The sequence below is a fragment of the Lissotriton vulgaris genome, chromosome 2_1 (genome assembly GCF_964263255.1).
Source record: "Lissotriton vulgaris chromosome 2_1, aLisVul1.2, whole genome shotgun sequence".
NCBI classification, from domain to species: domain Eukaryota; kingdom Metazoa; phylum Chordata; class Amphibia; order Caudata; family Salamandridae; genus Lissotriton; species Lissotriton vulgaris.
Window position 1 is genome coordinate 1,904,996,394 of NC_141687.1, and position 13,764 is coordinate 1,905,010,157.

Consider the following 13,764-nt stretch of genomic DNA (forward strand, 5'->3'; position numbering starts at 1 on the left):
AGCTTCGCCCGCTCACCTGGTCGAGGTGACTTCATCCGGTGCCATCCTGGTGCACATCTAATCACTGGCTAGTGATTCAGAAATTGGTCCCCTCTGCTTACAGGTACCCTCTTCAGCTGATCCAGTCCTTGGATCGGCCCGGAACATCTTCACTGGTCGCCTGCCAGCAACTTCCACTTCAGGCTCCTGGTTCGTCAACGAAGAAACCCGACGACACTTGAACCCTATGCAGCCGCAGCCCCTGGGCTAGGTAAGCCAAGTACCACGGTGCTCCAGCGTAGACCAACTCTCTAAGTGTCTAGATCCACTTTCATTTTTGACCTACCTAGTCGGGTTCGCCCGAGAACACTAACTTTGTAATTTCTAGCAACCATAGACTTTGTCCCGCATTACGCGTGAGAGTTTCCACTCTGCACACGACGTCCCTAGGCCTCCTGCTTCTAATCCAAGGGTTCAGCTTTGTAGGCCTAGCGTTTCTAAAGTCTTTGAGAGTAGTACTTACCTGCTAGTAATTTCGCATTCCACTTTTGTAGTATATGGTTTTCCGTGCCCCTCGGGCATTTGTGTAAATTGTGCGACTTTCAGTATTTCTTTAAGAGCTTTGTATTGTGCTTAGCGCCCTGTCCTCATAAAGAGTCCAGGGCTGTTGTGTTCTAAATAAATATCCTTTTATTTTCATAACAACTTGTGTGGTGTCCTTTCACTTGGTGTTCAAGGGGTATATGTGATGGTATAACAGCTGGCTTAACACGCCCTCTAGAGTTTAGCCTAAAGACTGCTCTTGTCCATGCTACTAGGATAGCTGGTCTATAAGGTTGACTTACAACCAATCATCAATAAGGGTCGTTTGGAATGATACACAGTGATCACTAGAATAGTGAGCACTACATATCAGGCCAACTTCTCACAATAAGGTCCACAACCCTACTTTGTTGCAGTACCACATGGCAGTGGTGTTGTCCGTGAACACCTGCACTACTCTTCCCAGGACAGAGGGAAGGAATACCTTCATTGTAAGACAGATCACCTGTCCAGATGGTTGACGTGGAGGCCCGCCTCTGCCGGAGACCAGAGGCCTCTGATCTCCACCTCTCCCATGTGGCCGCCCCACCCCAAAAGTGATGCGTCTGTCACCACTGTATGCTCTGGTTGGGAAAGGGAGAGGGATCTGCCGTTGACCCAATCCAGGTTCGTTAGCCACCACTGCAGTTGTCGTGCAGTGCCCTCTGAGATTTGAACGCAATTGGACAGATTCTCCTGATAAGGTGCCCACTGAAACTTCAGGTCCCACTGCAGAGCACCTGGCATGTACTATCAGCAGGATGCAGGAGGCCATGAGGCATAGCAGCCGCAGGGTAATTCTGCTCGAAACCCGGGATAGAGACTGATATCAGGATCATTTTCTGAATATGGCAGACTCGCTGCTCAGGAGGATAAACCCGAGACTGAGCCGTGTACAGAACCGCTCAGATGAAAAGGAGCTTCTGAGAGGGAGTAAGGTGTGACTTCAGCATGTTTATAGTGAACCCCAGTGGGTGCAGGAGATCCACCGTAGTCTGGAGGTGGGAGACGACTACCTGGGGAGAGTTCGCCTTCAATAGCCAGTCGTTGAGATATTCAATTCAATTCAATTCAATTAATTTATATAGCGCGCTACATACCCAGAGGGTCTCAAGGCGCTTGGAGAAGGGTGGGGAATTACTTGTCGAATATCCAGGTTTTAAGTTGCTTTCTGAATGCTAGGTGGTTCTGAGTGAGGCGAAGGTGAGTGGGAAGTGAGTTCCAGGTTTTGGCTGCCAGGTAGGAGAAGGATCTTCCTCCCATGGTGTTTTTGTTGATGCGAGGTACAGCAGCAAGGGCTTGGTGGGAGGAGCGTAGCTGGCGGGAGGGGGTGTAGAAGGAAAGTTGTGTGTTGAGGCATTCTGGTCCAAGTTTGTAAAGTGCTTTGTGTGCGTGGGGTAGGAGGCGGAATGTTATCCTCTTATTGACAGGGAGCCAGTGGAGGTTTTTCAGGTGACCAGAAATGTGGTCTTTCCGCGGAATGTCTAGTATGAGTCTGGCTGATGCGTTCTGGATGCGTTGGAGTTTTTTCTGAAGTTTTGCGGTGGTACAGGCGTATAGGGTGTTTCCGTAGTCCAAGCGGCTTGTAACCAGTGCGTGGGTAACCGTTTTTCTAGTTTCGGTGGGGATCCAGCGAAATGTTTTTTTGAGCATGCGAAGGATGTTGAAGCAAGATGATGAAACAGCGTTGACCTGTCTGGTCATCGAGAGTGAGGAGTCCAGAATGACGCCCAGGTTCCGTGCGTGGTCCGTCGGGATGGGTGCCTTTCCAAGGGACTCTGGCCACCATGAGTCGTCCCAGGCGGAGGGTGAGGTACCTAGGATAAGGACTTCTGACCCCAGATCTGAACAATGAACTGCGACCACCGCCATCACCTTCATGAACACTCTAGGGGCATTGGTAAGGCCAAAGGGGAGCATGGTAAACTGAAAGTGCTTGTGGCCTACCTTGAACCGCAGGTAACGCCGGTGGGCCGTCAGGCCGGGGATGCGAAAGTAAGGGTCCTGCAAGTCCAACGCTACCATCCAGCCTCCAGGGTTGAGGGCAGACAGGACCTGAGCTAGTGTCAACATTTTGAACTTCTCCTTCCGGAGTAAGCGGTTGACGTTCCTGAGATCCAAGATAGGACGCATGCCTTTGTCCTTCTTGGGCACCAGAAAGTAGTGGGAATAGCAACCACGACCTACTTATGGGGCAGAAACTCGCTCAATGGCTCCCTTGACCAAGAGAGCCGTAACTTCCTGTTGGAGAAGGGCCAGATGATCCACCAACATTTGATGGTACTGAGGGGGCATGGCTGGGGGGTGTAGGAAAGTAGGGTCTGCAATCCTATGGTCACCCCAGATTTTTGCTTTTTGCTTTACTGGTTTACGACTTTCCCTGGCTGTGGGCCTGCTAATCAGACCCACAGCCTAGCTGTTCTCTCTCTAAATTGACATCCATGTACCTTAGGTGCATTTACCAATTGGTATTGGGTCACTCTTGTAAGTCCTTGTACAGTGTACCATAGTTACTCAGGGCATAAGTGAACCCAATGCCTACCAGGGGCTGCAGCATGTATTATGCCCACCCTGACTGGCCCTCCAAATCTGACACAACTGGCTGATCAATCAGCTGGGGCAAGGTGGTGTAATCACCCTTTGCTTTAGATATAGTATACCTATATCTAAACCTAAAATGGACACATATACTCCTATAAGTCACTCCTATGGCAGGCCTTAACAATCCTGGAGGCAGAGTGCTTGGAATTATGTGAGATAGTGCTCTGGCATGAGCTGAGCCTGTCTACAGCTTTCGGAACCAAGTCCTTTAGCTGTTTCCATGATAACGCTATACCATATACTCTTAAGTGCATTATAATCCTCGCGGTTATTGCTAACTTTGGCATAGCATTATCAAAACATGTCGAGTAAGCTGTCATACGAATTGGAATACTACCCCCTCACCAATTCTGGCGACGGGGGTAGCATTCCACCCTTCTAGAGGGACACGACATGTACCTAACTGTGAACCCCGGTTAAAGTTAACCCGAGCCTCAGCATCACAAAATGGATGCTGCCACCACAGACACAAGTCTAACCTCCTGCTTCTGGGAGTCCTTCCAGCGAGGGAGGCTTGGACGAAGGGTTTCCTGCCTTGGGAGGTGCTAGCACCACCCCAGACAGGATTTTGTGTATTGGGTAGGACAGGGCTGAAAGGAATGAGACATGCCTGGGGCACACAAGGTGTCCCTGTGCATACACCGGTCTAAACCAGTTCCTTGGGCTCTCCAGCCCCAGCTCTGGCACAAGACCGGACAAAGGATAGGGGGTGTAACCACCCCCTTCCTGGTCCCACCCATAGGAGGGACCTAGTCGTAGTACAGCCCCCTTTAGCAGGATAAAGGTAGGAGCTGGTCCCATTCCGAGTTAGATTAATCCTGAACTGAAACTCTACAAGAAGAAACTCTGGACTTCGACTTTCTGCCAAAAGAAGACTGAAGAAATCTCCCTTGTGGGCAAGGAGTATCCACCCTGCACAAGCAGGCACCATCAGCGTCCAGCGGCTTCCCTTTTTCGTCTTCCCTCGAGTATCCAGACTTCAGAGCCCAACGAGACCCGGATTCCCAGACCTCTCCGACCTCTACCTACATCTGCAGCACAGCTGAGATCTGTGGGTGCGACGAGACATGTGGGACCGGCCATCTTGAAAGAAGCAGCACTTCGCTCCAGCACGACTTCTGAGGTAACCTCGTCCAAGTGCTTTAGGGACTGAGAAGCCCCGACCCCGAGCAGCTCCGGCGCCGAAAACCAGCCTTCCAGCATCCACGAGATCTGCGTGGGGCCCTTCTGCCTGTTTGCTGCTCGATGCGTTGTCTGGTCACTTGCCGGCTGGCTAGTGACCTCCTAGACGACGAACCTTGAAATCCAATCTGCTGGTCTGGTTGCTCCAGACTGGCCCTGGCTTCCCTGCAAAGGAGAAGTACCCCGGACCCTCCTGGTCTACTCCAGACGCCGTTTCCACTCAACGCGTGGGTTGCCTTTGCCAAGGCCTGTTGACTCCAAATCCGGATCCGATACCGCCAACAGCGAGAGCCTGCGTGAGACAGCTCGTGCCTCCATCCTGGGCATCGAAGACACCACCTGGTCCACGTGGCTGCAGAGACAAGCGTCCACTCTTCACCTGATCGTGACGATGACATCTGGTTCCACTCCTGGTTCCACTCCACTCACTGGCTAGTGACTTTGAACATTGTCTCCTCTGCTTTCAGGTTCTCCTCTTCACTGATCCACCCTTGGATCACACCGGACATCTTCCTCCTGGTCGCCTGCAGCATCTTTTCTTTCAGGCTCCATAGACTTCAACGCCGGAACCCGACACGACTTCACACCTATGCACCCGCAGCCTGTGGGTGCGGTAACACGGGCATTTCGGTGCTCAAGGGTAGATTGACTCTCCTAGTGTCCAGTTCCACAGTTGTTTTAGTCCTAACTAGTCAGAATTGTCCGTACTCACCTTTTACTTGAACTGTACTGTGTATAGACGTTGTTACGCATCTCGCGTGTGAGTTCACACTCTGCACACGCGTTCCGTGGGCCTCCTATTACTTACCTAGGGTTAGGGTAGTGTGGTCCCAGTGATCCTACAGCCTCTGGACAGCTCCAATCCTTCTATCGACTTTCACACTCCACTTACTTAGTATATGGTTTGTTGTGCCCCTAGGGCAACATTGTAATTGTGCAACTTAAACGTATTTTTCTTAAGAGTCTTGTCATGTGCTTAGCCCTCTGATCTCATAAAGAGTTCAGAGGTGTTTGTTAGTTAATAAATATCTTGTTTATTTTCATAACTACATGTGTGGTGTCCTTTCATTTGGTATTCAAGGGGTTATATATGGTAAAACAGCTGGCTTCACATGCCAAAAGAGTTTAGCCTAAGGCTGCTTTGTCCATCCTACCATTAGGATAGCTGGTCTATAAGGTTGACTTACAACCAATCACCATAAGGGATGTTTGGACTGATACAAGGTGGTCACTAGAACTAGTGAGCATCATATTTCAGGCCAACTTCTCACATTGGTGTGCAGCGGTTGGGATTTGAGCTTGCTGTTGTTTTTACCAAATATAATCTTGAGATATCATTTGAAAGATCACATAAGGTACTATAGGTACATATAACAAATATTAGAAATACTCTGAGTTCTACTGAACCAGCTGTTGTAATAGAGTAGCACACTCTGACTACAACTCTTAGCAAGGGATCAGTAGGATAACCCATAGTGTAGGTAAGTGCACCACTTACACCTCACTAGAAATCATGTCTATCACAGGAGAGAACACAGTGCCTCCCCTTGGTGATATTGACCCTCCACAGGTCATGTCAAGATATGCAGCCCTTAGCTTCCAGGAGATGAGACAATTGTGTACCTCCAGGAAACTAAAACAGGGTTCAAACCCTACCATTCCTTTTCTGATAGGTCTCTTACAGACATATGATGCAAGAAGGGCTTCCAATCCAGGCCCATCTGATCTTCCAGAAGGAAACATACCCCCAGTAGAGGAGGACTCTAATCTCCCTGAGACTAAAGAAGTAGAGGAAGATGGAGACTCATCTGATGGAGAAGTAGACAATGGTCAGGTAGGAGTCAGCAGACTTACCAGGGCCAACTTAAGCATGCATGGGAATGGAACTGGGGGAGCCCCAGACCCATTCTCAAGCAGGCTTAACCTTGGAAATAGACGAGTTAGGTCTCGCTCCAGAGGCTCTAGCAGATCTATTCACACACATGTCTCTCAGGCATCTTCCCAGAGAGGGATGACATCTCCTCAAAGAAGAGAGCATGAAGCTAAGATGAGGGAAGTGAATCTGAGGATTGAGAGGGAAGAACTTGCCCTTGCCAAAGAGAAACTTGCCTTTGCCAGAGAGCAGAAATTGAGTGGATTAGATTCCACTGGTGGCAGCAACATTATCCCTAGAGATAAAGACAGGAGTTTTGATAACAGAAACCTGAGTAAAATAGTGCCCCCCTTTAAGGTAGGGGATGACATCCACAAATGGATGACTGCTTTGGAGAGAGCCTGCAAAGTATAGCAGGTACCCCAGAGTCAGTGGGCAGCTATATTGTGGCTCTCCTTTGAAGGTAAAGGAAGAGACAAGCTCCTCACTGTTAGAGATGAGGATGTTAATGATTACCAAGTCCTGAAAAGTGCCTTGATTGATGGGTTTGGCTTAACAACTGAACAGTACAGGTTAATGTTCAGAGACACCCAGAAAACTCAGGCTCAGGATTGGACTGACTTTGTTGATTGTGCCACTAAGGCTTTGGAAGGCTGGTTACTGGGAAGTAAAGTTACTGATTACACAGGATTGTATAATCTAATTATGAGAGAGCAAATCTTAAATAGTTGTCAGAACCAGTTGTTGCATCAGCACTTGATTGACTCAGATCTGACCTCTCCCCAAGAATTGGGAAAGAAGGCAGACAGATGGGTCAGGAAAAGGGTCAAGCAGCAGAACCAGAACCAGGGTGGTGGCCAGAAGAAAGCAGACCAGAAGGGTAATCAAGAGAATAAGCAAAATGACCAGAAGATTTCAACAGGGCCCCAACAATCTAAGGAGGGTGGGACCACTAATACTCAAAAGAAGAAGAATGAAGGTCAAATAAAACCATTGTGCCAATACTGTAGAAGTAAGACTCACTGGTTTAGTGAGTGCACCAAGAAAGGCACAGCTCCTACCACTACTGCCCCTAAGGCACCTGCACCCCCTAGTACAGTTAGTAGTGGTAGTGCACCCCCCAGGACTATAGTTGGGTTAACCCTGGGTACTGAGGTGGGTTCTGACTTAGTTAGAATACCTAGTCAGGCTGTTCTTGTTTGTACTGGGGACATGGATATGACCCCTACAATAAGTCCCAGTACTCTGGGCAAGTACAGGCAAACACCTTTGATTAATGGAAAATGGGCTCAGGCCTACAGGGACACCTGTGCCAGTGTCACTATGGTGACACCAGCATTTGTGGACCCTGAACAGGTAATACTAGGTTCAGACTACCTAGTGACCAATGCTAGCAATGTGACTACCAACCATAGTATGGCACTTGTTAATTTCTCCTGGGGAGGGGTAACTGGCCTCAAAAGGGTTGTAGTTAGTTCAGACCTCCCAGTGGACTGTCTGTTGGGCAATGATTTGGAATCCTCTTTATGGTCAGATGTGGAGTACAGGACTCATGTGGAATTGTTAGGTTTGTCAGCACATGTCCTTGCTGTGACCAGGTCACAGGCCAAGAAATGCCCAGGTGAACAAGTGCTGGATCCTGGAACAATGGACCAGACACTTCCCAAGAGAAAGAGCAGTGGGGTTAAGGCAGTGCCTTCCCCCCTGCCTCAAGGTGAGGATCAGCCCTCTCAGGAGGCTGACCCAAAGACCCCAGAAGGAACTGTCCTAGAAGAGCTTGAGCCTGAACAGGTTGAGTTTCTTGGGACAGGGGGACCTTCCAGGGCAGACTTGAGGCAGGCACAGTTAGACTGTTCCTCTCTTGAACCCCTCAGACAGCAGGCTGCTGCTGAGGCTGCAGGGAATGCTACAGGTACCCACAAGGTGTACTGGGATGATGGACTCCTATACTCTGAGGCAAGAGACCCCAAGCCTGGTGCTACCAGGAGGCTGGTTATCCCCTTGTCTCTGAGAGGTTTTCTTCTTACCTTAGCCCATGAGATTCCCCTTGCAGGTCACTTAGGCCAGAACAAGACTTGGGACAGGCTTGTCCCTCACTTTCACTGGCCTCATATGTCTGAAGACACAAAAGAGTTTTGTCGCTCATGTGTCACCTGCCAAGCCAGTGGCAAATCAGGTGGCACAACAAAGGCCCCCCTTATACCACTACCTGTTGTGGGGGTACCCTTTGAAAGAGTGGGGATTGACATTGTTGGACCAATGGACCCCCCAACAACATCTGGGCACAGATATATACTGGTGGTAGTGGATCATGCCACCAGGTACCCAGAAGCTATTCCCCTTAGGACCACTACAGCTCCTGTTGTGGCCAGGGCCCTACTTGGAGTTTTCTCCAGAGTGGGGTTTCCTAAGGAGGTTGTCTCTGACAGAGGTGCAAACTTTATGTCAGGATACTTGACTGCAATGTGGAAGGAGTGTGGTGTCAATTGCAAATTCACCACCCCCTATCACCCACAGTGCAATGGGCTTGTGGAGAGATTCAACAAGACCCTAAAAGGGATGATAAAAGGGCTACCAGAAAAGCTTAGGCGAAGATGGGACATCCTTTTACCCTGCCTTCTGTTTGCTTACAGAGAGGTCCCACAGAAGGAGGTTGGCTACAGCCCTTTTGAGCTTCTATTTGGGCATCCTGTAAAAGGACCCCTGTGTCTTGTAAAGGAAGGATGGGAGTTACCTCTCAAAAAGCTTAAGCAAGACATAGTGGACTATGTACTTGGTCTCCGCTCCAGGATGGCAGAGTACATGGAGAAGGCATCTAAAAACCTTGAGGCCAGCCAAGAACTGCAAAAAGCTTGGCATGCCCAAAAGGCTGTCCTTACTGTTTACCAGCCTGGACAGAAGGTGTGGGTGTTGGATCCGGTGGCCCCAGCAGCTCTCCAAGACAAAAGGTCTGGACCCCATACTATCATTGAAGGGAGAGGTCACCTATCTAGTAGACCTTGGCACTCCCAGGAGCCCTCACAGAGTACTTCATGTGAACAGGCTCAAGGCATTTGTCAACAGGGAAGACATGGGCTTCCTCGTGGCTACAGATGAGGGGCAGGAGGAAGAGAGTGACCCTCTCCCAGACCTGCTCACTCAGAACCCTGATGATGGGTCAGTAGATGGTGTTGTCTTTTCTGACAGCCTCTCTGAACATCAGCAAAAGGATTGCAAACAAGTTCTTCAGTCCTTTAGACAAATGTTCTCTCTGACACCCAGTCAGACAAACTGGTGCACCCATGAGGTGGACACTGGTGACAGTCTGCCTATAAAAAGTAAAATCTACAGGCAACCTGACCACGTAAGGGACTGCATAAAACAAGAAGTACAAAAGATGTTGGAATTGGGAGTCATTGAACCCTCAGAGAGCCTTTGGGCTAGTCCTGTAGTTCTAGTGCCTAAACCTCACTCCCAGGATGGTAAGAGAGAGATGAGGTTTTGTGTAGACTACAGGGGTCTCAATTCTGTCACTAAGACAGATGCCCATCCAATACCAAGAGCAGATGAACTCATAGATAAATTGGCTTCTGCCAAATTCTTGAGTACATTTGACCCGACAGCTGATTATTGGCAAATCAGGTTAGCTGGGGATGCCAAGGCCAAAACAGCATTTTCTACCCCAGGAGGTCATTACCAGTTTGTGGTGATGCCCTTTGGTTTGAAAAATGCACCTGCAACTTTTCAAAGGTTGGTGAACCAAGTTCTCTCTGGGCTGGATGACTTCTGTGCAGCATATCTAGATGATATTGCTGTCTTTAGCTCCACCTGGGAGGATCACCTGATCCACCTGAGGGAAGTTTTGGAGGCCCTGCAAAAGACAGGCCTCACTATCAAGGCTACTAAGTGCCAGATAGGGCAGAGTCAGGTTGTGTACCTGGGCCACTTTGTAGGTGGAGGCCAGGTTCAACCATTGGAGAGCAAGATACAGGCCTTAAAGGACTGGGCTCCTCCAACCTCCAACCAGAGCTTTCTCGGGCCTGTCTGGTTACTACAGGAAATTTGTCAGAAATTATGGGACAATTGTGACCCCTCTTAATGACCTGACAAGTAAGAAAATACCAAAGAAAGTTCAGTGGACAGTTAGCTGTCAAAAGGCATTTGATGACCTAAAGCAGGCCATGTGCCCTGCACCTATTCTCAAGAGTCCAGACTACTCCAAACCTTTCATTGTCCAAACAGATGCTTCTGAGTTGGGTGTGGAAGCTGTTCTATCTCAACTGAATATTGATGGTCATGACCAGCCCATTGCTTTTATAAGTAGAAGGCTGACCCCTAGAGAGAAACGTTGGTCAGCTATTGAGAGGGAGGCCTTTGCTGTGGTTTGGGCCCTGAAGAAGTTGAGGCCATACTTGTTTGGTACTCACTTCAAGATTCAGACAGACCATAAGCCCCTCTTGTGGCTAAACCAGATGAAGGGGGAAAACCCTAAACTTCTTAGGTGGTCCATTTCCCTACAGGGGATGGACTTTACAGTGGTGCACAGACCAGGGACTGACCCTGGCAATGCAGATGGTCTCTCCAGGTATTTCCACTTAGAACAGGAAGACTCACCTGGTCAAGGTTAGTTTAATGTCCCTTAGTTTGGGGGGGGGGGGTTATGTAGGAGAGTAGGGTCTGCAATCCTATAGTCACCCCAGATTTTTGCTTTTTGCTTCACTGGTTTACGACTTTCCCTGGCTGTGGGCCTGCTAATCAGACCCACAGCCTAGCTGTTCTCTCTCTAAATTGACATCCATGTACCTTAGGTGCATTTACCAATTGGTATTGGGTCACTCTTGTAAGTCCTTGTACAGTGTACCATAGGTACCCAGGGCATAAGTGAACCCAAGGCCTACCAGGGGCTGCAGCATGTATTATGCCACCCCTGGCTGGCCCTCCAAATCTGACACAACTGGCTGATCAATCAGCTGGGGCAAGGTGGTGTAATCACCCTTTGCTTTAGATATAGTATACCTATATCTAAACCTAAAATGGACACACACATATACTCTTATAAGTCATTCCTATGGCAGGCCTTAACAATCCTGGAGGCAGAGTGCTTAGAATTATGTGAGATAGTGCTCTGGCATGAGCTGAGCCTGCCTACAGCTTTTGGAACCAAGTCCTTTAGCTGTTTCCATGATAACGCTATACCATATACTCTTAAGTGCATTATAATCCTCGCGGTTATTGCTAACTTTGGCATAGCATTATCAAAACATGTCGAGTAAGGTGTCATACGAATTGGAATACTACCCCCCCCCCCCGCCAATTCTGGCGATGGGGGTAGCATTCAACCCTTCTAGAGGGACACGACATGTACCTAACTGTGAACCCCGGTTAAAGTTAACCCGAGCCTCAGCATCACAAAATGGATGCTGCCACCAAAGACACAAGTCTGACCTCCTGCTGCTGGGAGTCCTTCCAGCGAGGGAGGCTTGGACAAAGGGTTTCCTGCTTTGGGAGGTGCTAGCACCACCCCAAACAGGATTTTGTGTATTGGGTAGGACAGGGCTGAAAGGAATGAGACATGCCTGGGGCACACAAAGTGTCCCTGTGCATACACCGGTCTAAACCAGTTCCTTGGGCTCTCCAGCCCAAGCTCTGGCGCAAGACCGGACAAAGGATAGGGGGTGTAACCACCCCCTTCCTGGTCCCACCCATAGGAGGGACCTAGTCGTAGTACAGCCCCCTTTAGCAGGATAAAGGTAGGAGCTGGTCCCATTCCGAGTTAGATTAATCCTGAACTGAAACTCTACAAGAAGAAACTCTGGACTTCGACTTTGTGCCAAAAGAAGACTGAAGAAATCTCCCTTGTGGGCAAGGAGTGTCCACCTTGCACAAGCAGGCACCATCAGCGTCAAGCGGCTTCCCTTTGTCGTCTTCCCTTGAGGATCCAGACTTCAGAGCCCGACGAGACCCAGATTCCCAGACCTCTCTGATCCTACATCTGCAGCACAGCTGAGATCCGTGGGTGCGACGAGACACGTGGGACCGGCCATCTTGAAAGAAGCAGCACTTCGCTCCAGCACGACTTCTGAGGTAACCTCGTCCAAGTGCTTTGGGGACTGAGAAGCCTCGACCCCGAGCAGCTCCTGCACCCAAGACCAGCCCTCCAGCATCCACGAGATCTGCATGGGGCCCTTCTGCCTGTTTGCTGTTCGACGCGTTGTCTGGTCACTTGCCGGCTGGTTAGTGACCTCCTAGATGATGAACCTTGAAATCCAATCTGCTGGTCTGGTTGCTCCAGACTGGCCCTTGCTTCCCTGCAAAGAAGAAGTACCCCGGACCCTCCTGGTCCACTCCAGATGCCGTTTCCACTCACCGCGTGGGTTGCCTTTGCCAAGGCCTGTTGACTCCAAATCCGGATCCGACACCACCGACAGTGAGAGCCTGCGTGGGACAGCTCGTGCCTCCATCCTGGGCGTCAAAGACACCGCCTGGTCCACGTGGCTGCAGAGACAAGCGTCCACTCTTCACCTGATCGAGACGACGACATCTGGTTCCACTCCTGGTTCCATTCCAGTCACTGGCTAGTGACTTTGAACATTGTCCCCTCTGCTTTCAGGTTCTCCTCTTCACTGATCCACCCTTGGATCACACCGGACATCTTCCTCCTGGTCGCCTGCAGCATCTTTTCTTTCAGGCTCCATAGACTTCAACGCCTGAACCCGACACGACTTCGCACATATGCACCCGCAGCCTGTGGGTGAGGTAACACGAGCATTTTGGTGCTCAAGGGTAGATTGACTCTCCTAGTGTCCAGTTCCACAGTCGCTTTAGTCCTAACTAGTCAGGATTGTCCGTACTCACCTTTTACTGGAACTGTACTGTCCATAGACGTTGTTACGCATCTCGCGTGTGAGTTCACACTCTGCACAGGCGTTCCGTGGGCCTCCTATTACTTACCTAGGGTTAGGGTAGTGTTTTCCCAGCGATCCTACAGCCTCTGGACAGCTCCAATCCTTCTATCGACTTTCACACTCCACTTACTTAGTATATGGTTTGTTGTGCCTCTAGGGCAACATTGTAATTGTGCAACTTAAACGTATTTTTCTTAAGAGTCTTGTCATGTGCTTAGCCCTCTGATCTCATAAAGAGGTCAGAGGTGTTTGTTAGTTAATAAATATCTTGTTTATTTTCATAACTACCTGTATGGTGACCTTTCATTTGGTATTCAAGGGATTATATATTGTAAAACAGCTGGCTTCACTTGCCAAAAGAGTTTAGCCTAAGACTGCTTTGTTCATGCTACCATTTGGATAGCTGGTCTATAAGGTTGACTTACAACCAATCACCATAAGGGTTGTTTGGACTGATACAAGGTGGTCACTAGAACTAGTGAGCATCATTTATCAGGCCAACTTCTCACATTGGTGTGCAGCGGTTGGGATTTGAGCTTGCTGTTGTTTTTACCAAATATAATCTTGAGATATCATTTGAAAGATCACATAAGGTACCATAGGCCAACTTCTCACACCCTGTGCGTGTCCCATCAAGCCTTTTGGAGAACTGGTCCCAAGATC